The following is a 6,000-nucleotide window of genomic DNA, read 5'->3' as shown; positions in this document are numbered from 1 at the left end:
TTGTGTGTGACAGTCACTGTTCCCTGACCCATTCTGTGTTGTGTGTGTGACAGTCACTGCTCCCTGACCCATTCTGTGTTGTGTGTGACAGTCACTGTTCCCTGACCCATTCTGTGTTGTGTGTGTGACAGTCACTGCTGCCTGACCCATTCTGTGTTGTGTGTGTGACAGTCACTGCTGCCTGACCCATTCTGTGTTGTGTGTGTGACAGTCACTGCTGCCTGACCCATTTTGTGTTGTGTGTGACAGTCACTGCTCCATGACCCATTCTGTGTTGTGTGTGAGACAGTCACTGCTGCCTGACCCATTCTGTGTTGTGTGTGTGCCAGTCACTGCTCCCTGACCCATACTGTGTTGTGTATGTGACAGTCACTGCTCCCTGACCCATTCTGTGTTGTGTGTGTGACAGTCACTGCTGCCTGACCCATTTTGTGTTGTGTGTGACAGTCACTGCTGCCTGACCCATTCTGTGTTGTGTGTGTGACAGTCACTGCTCCCTGACCCATTCTGTCTTGTGTGTGACAGTCACTGCTTCCTGACCCATTCTTTGTTGTGTGTGACAGTCACTGCTGCCTGACCCATTCTGTGTTGTATGTGACAGTCACTGCTTCCTGACCCATTCTGTGTTGTGTGTGACAGTCACTGCTCCCTGACCCATTCTGTGTTGTGTGTGTGACAGTCACTGCTGCCTGACCCATTCTGTGTTGTGTGTGTGACAGTCACTGCTCTCTGACCCATTCTGTGTTGTGTGTGACAGTCACTGCTGCCTGACCCATTCTGTGTTGTGTGTGACAGTCACTGCTCCCTGACCCATTCTGTGTTGTGTGTGTGACAGTCACTGCTCCCTGACCCATTCTGTGTTGTGTGTGACAGTCACTGCTCCCTGACCCATTCTGTGTTGTGTGTGTGACAGTCACTGCTCCATGACCCATTCTGTGTTGTGTGTGTGACAGTCACTGCTCCCTGACCCATTCTGTCGTGTGTGTGTGACAGTCACTGCTCCCTGACCCATTCTGTGTTGTGTGTGACAGTCACTGCTCCCTGACCCATTCTGTGTTGTGTGTGACAGTCACTGCTCCCTGACCCATTCTGTGTTGTATGTGACAGTCACTGCTCCCTGACCCATTCTGTGTTGTGTGTGACAGTCACTGTTCCCTGACCCATTCTGTGTTGTGTGTGTGACAGTCACTGCTGCCTGACCCATTCTGTGTTGTGTGTGACAGTCACTGCTGCCTGACCCATTTTGTGTTGTGTGTGACAGTCACTGCTGCCTGACCCATTTTGTGTTGTGTGTGACAGTCACTGCTCCATGACCCATTCTGTGTTGTGTGTGTGACAGTCACTGCTCCCTGACCCATTCTGTGTTGTGTGTGACAGTCACTGCTGCCTGACCCACTCTATGTTGTGTGTGACAGTCACTGCTCCCTGACCCATTTTGTGTTGTGTGTGACAGTCACTGCTGCCTGACCCATTCTGTGTTGTGTGTGTGACAGTCACTGCTCCCTGACCCATTCTGTTTCTTGTATGTTGCTGTCATTCATAGATTCTCGCTTTTTTATGACTAATTACCTCGCCAAGGTGACTCTGGTTGGTTTGTTTGTTTGTCTGGCAGCAAAGTCACGACATTATGGAAGTGCCGGCTATGGGTAATGGATGGAATGATTAGATGTTGGATCTGTATGAGGTATTTTGCTAAACCTTTTGTCTCGTCTTTTCAACGGCATCTCCCCGCTGTTCGCCATCGCTCCTCCATCTCGCCATTCCTGGGTTCGTTCTGTCGAGGTTTAACAACCGGCAGTCCACAAGGAACTATCCAGTCCAGGTGTCCACATGGTCAAACCTCAGAGTGGACCCTGTTACCCTGCTGAGTCATTTGGGTGGTGATCAGTGGTGTCTGTTCTGACTATGTGTACACTGTATCACACACGAAAACCCTACAGCTCAGAGTAATTAGAGAGCAGAATAAAATCATAAACAATTTCAGTAATTCCAGGGAATGTACAGGAGAAATGTGCAGCATCAAAATACTTGATACCTCCCGACTGGTTTCACTGAACATTGAGACTGACAGGCGGTGTCCATTCCAATTCGTCTTCTCTTTCCAACTTTCTGATTGTGGCGTGAGGAGGAAGGGTTGAAGGGGATGTGCCTTAGGTTGAGCACGTGAGTCTAAGACGACTGGCACGGACCTCTGAACGCCAGCACTGCATGGCCTGTTGAAGATTTGGCGTCTGCCAGTATCTGACTTTTTCGAGACACTGGCTGGCGTTTCTTCCTCTCCAGTGTCTGTTTCCTCTGACCGTCCCTGTTGCTTCAGTCCTGTCGTTGTCACTGATGGGGTTCCGCTGGTGTACTGAGGATCGGTGCTGCCAGTCTCCATTGAAAGAACGTGGAGGGGAGCGGTGCGGGGTGGTGGTGGGTGTACACGTGTGTGTTCCCTTTGACAGCGTAACCACACATAGAGCAAGGTTTGTGAATGAAAATCATGATAAACGCTTAACAACAATATACCAAAGAATAAGTGTCAGCTATCAAAACAACAACAACAACAGCACCACCACCACCACCAGTAGTAGTAGTAGTAGTCTGTAATTTCTTGACACAATCAGGAACAGAAGTAATACCAGAATTTCACACACAAGACAAGGGGAAGGTACAAGACAGGACAAGACAGGACGAGAAAGGGGGGTTGTACAAGACAGGACAAGACAGGACGAGACAAGGGGAAGGTGCAAGACAGGACAAGACAAGGGGAACGTACAAGACAGGACAACACAAGGGGGAATGTACACGACAGGACAAGACAAGGGGAAGGTACAAGACAGGACAAGACAAGGGGAAGGTACAAGACAGGACGAGACAGGGCAAGACAAGACAAGGGGGAATGTACAAGACAGGACAAGACAAGGGAGAATGTACAAGACAGGACAAGACAAGGGGGAAGGTACAAGACAGGACAATACAAGACAAGGGGGAAGGTACAAGACAGGACAAGACAAGACAAGGGGGAAGGTACAAGACAGGACAAGACAAGGGGAAGGTACAAGACAGGACAAGACAAGACAGGACAAGACAAAGGGAAGGTACAAGACAGGACAAGACAAGGAGAAAGTACAAGACAGGATAAGACAGGTCAAGACAAGGGGAAGGTACAAGACAGGACAAGACAAGACAAAACAGGACGAGACAAGGGGAAGGTACAATACAGGACAAGACAAGGGGAAGGTACAAGACATGACAAGACAAGGAAAAGGTACAAGACAGGACAAGACAAGGAAACGGTACAAGACAGAACAATACAGGACAAGACAAGGAAAAGGTACAAGACAGGACAAGACAGGACAAGACAAGGGGGAATGTACAAGACAGGACGAGACAGGGCAAGACAAGACAAGGGGGAAGGTACAAGACAGGACAAGACAAGGGGAAGGTACAAGACAGGACAAGACGAGGAGAAAGTACAAGACAGGAAGACAGGATAAGAAAGGACAAGACAAGGGGAATGTACAAGACAGGACAAGACAAGACAAGACAAAACAGGACGAGACAAGGGGAAGGTACAAGACAGGACAAGACAAGGGGAAGGTACAAGAGAGGACAAGACAGGACAAGACAAGGAAAAGGTACAAGACAGGACAAGACAGGACAAGACAAGGAAAAGGTACAAGACAGGGCAAGACAAGGGGGAGGTACAAGATAGGACAAGACAGGACGAGACAAGGAAAAGGTACAAGACAGGACAAGGCAGGACGAGACAAAGGTACAAGACAGGACAAGACAGGACGAGACAGGGGGAAGGTACAAGACAGGACAAGACATGGGGAAGGTACAAGACAGGACAAGACAGGGGGAAGGTACAGGACAGGAAGGTACAAGACAGGGGGAAGGTACAGGACAGGACAAGACAGGGGGAAGGTACAGGACAGGACAAGACACGGGGAAGGTACAAGACAGGACGAGAGAGGATAACACAGTACATGACACAACGAGACAGGACAGGAGAGAAAGGAATAGGACAGAACGAGACTGAACTGGAGAGAAAGAGACAGGACTTCACAAAACAGAACAAGAGTTGTTGATAGGAATGGAATAACCAGGACAGAACACAACATGATAAGAGAAGAGAAGACGGAAATGACAGGACAGAACATGACAGGATAAGACATGACAGGGCAAGACAAAACAAGACATGATAGGAAAAGGACATGACATGTCAGAATAAGATAAGACGTGACAGAAAAGGACATGACAGAATGAGATAGGGCATGACAGAATAAGACATGACATGACAGGATAGGACAGGACATGACAGGATAAGACAAGGCATGACATATTAAGACGGGGCATGGCAGGATAATAAGGACATGACAGAATAAGACAGGACATGGCAGGATAGGACATGACATGACATGATAAGACAGGGCGTTACAGGATAGGACAGGACATGACAGGATAAGACAGGGCATTACAGAATAAGACGGGACATGGCAGGACAGGACAGGACAGAATAGGACAGGACATGGCCGGACAGGACAGGACAGAATAAGACAGGACATGGCAGGATAGGACAGGACATGACAGAATAAGACAGGGCATGGCAGGATCTGACAGGACAGGACAGAATAAGACAGGACATGGCAGGATAGGACAGGACAGGATAAGACAGGGCATTACAGGATCAGACAGGACAAGACAGGACCTGACAAAACAGAACCGGACATGACGTGACAGGATACGACATGACACGACGCGACAGGACAGGACAAGACATGACGTGAGAGGATAGGACAAAACATGACATGATGAGACAGGACCTAACAGGACAGGACAGCGCATGGCAAGACATGACATGACAGAACATGACAGGATATGACAGGACAGGGCAGGACAGGGCAGAACATGACATGATAGGACATGACAGGACAGGACATGACATGTAATTAAATGGCAGGACAGGAGTGGCTGAACGTGGAATAGGCGGGACGGGCAGAAGCAGGAAGAAGCAGACCCAACGATTACCGGCAGGAAACGTCAGTGAAACGATGCTGTGTTCGTTCGTTCTTTAGTTTAACGTCTTTTCATTTTTAGTGATATTAGACGAGGGAAGGAAAAAAATCGAGTGGGAGGAGGGGGATGGGGGGGGGGGGGGGGGGGAATTACTGTGTACGCATACGAGTAAGTGAAAGTGTGTGTGTGTGTGTGTATGTGTGTGTGTGTGTGTGTGTGTGTGTGTGTGTGTGTGTGTGTGTGTGTGTGTGTGTGTGTGTGTGAAAATTACTGATTTAAGTTTTGTTTAAAAAACAAAACAAAAAAACAACAACACATAACAATATAACATATTTCTAATGAAAAACTAACAACTATAACAGCGAACCAACAGGACTATTTAACAAGGAGTTGAAAAAGTCATACATTAGCAATGGACTGCTGAAGATCGTTAACACTGAAGATGATTTCAGTTCAGGGATTTGAGACTTTAACATATCGCAAGTTGGTATGTGATCGGTTGTTATGTGAGCACCACAGATGCAAGAAACATTACTGACATATTTTGTCCTAAAACAATTCATTTTCCATCTGCAGATTAGAGAAATGATTTGCCTCTTATGAAAATCATTATGGTAATGTTTTCCCATGAAACCATACATTTTCTTTATGTTCTTATGTAACTCCGAGTTACCGGTGTGTTTTTCTTCAAACTGAAATTTTGACCATTGGACTTTTTCTACCATGGTGTAACATTCCTGTAGTGAAAGCGAAATATTTAAATCTAACTCCGTGGAGCTTCTAGCTTCTTTTTTAGCCAAAATGTCAACTTTTTCATTATAGTAGAAACCGCAATGAGAAGGAATCCAGCAAAAGGTTATGTGGGAGCCTCTTAGTAAGAGTTCGTGAATCAAATGGTTAATTTCAATAATTAGTTCATACCTAACAGTTTCTTTTATAAGTTCAATAGCGTGAAGAACTGATTTAGAATCAACACAAAATAGAATTTGAGAT

Source organism: Babylonia areolata, chromosome 17 (assembly GCF_041734735.1).
Source record: "Babylonia areolata isolate BAREFJ2019XMU chromosome 17, ASM4173473v1, whole genome shotgun sequence".
In the NCBI taxonomy this organism is placed as follows: Eukaryota; Metazoa; Mollusca; class Gastropoda; order Neogastropoda; family Buccinidae; genus Babylonia; species Babylonia areolata.
This window is presented reverse-complemented; position numbering follows the sequence as displayed.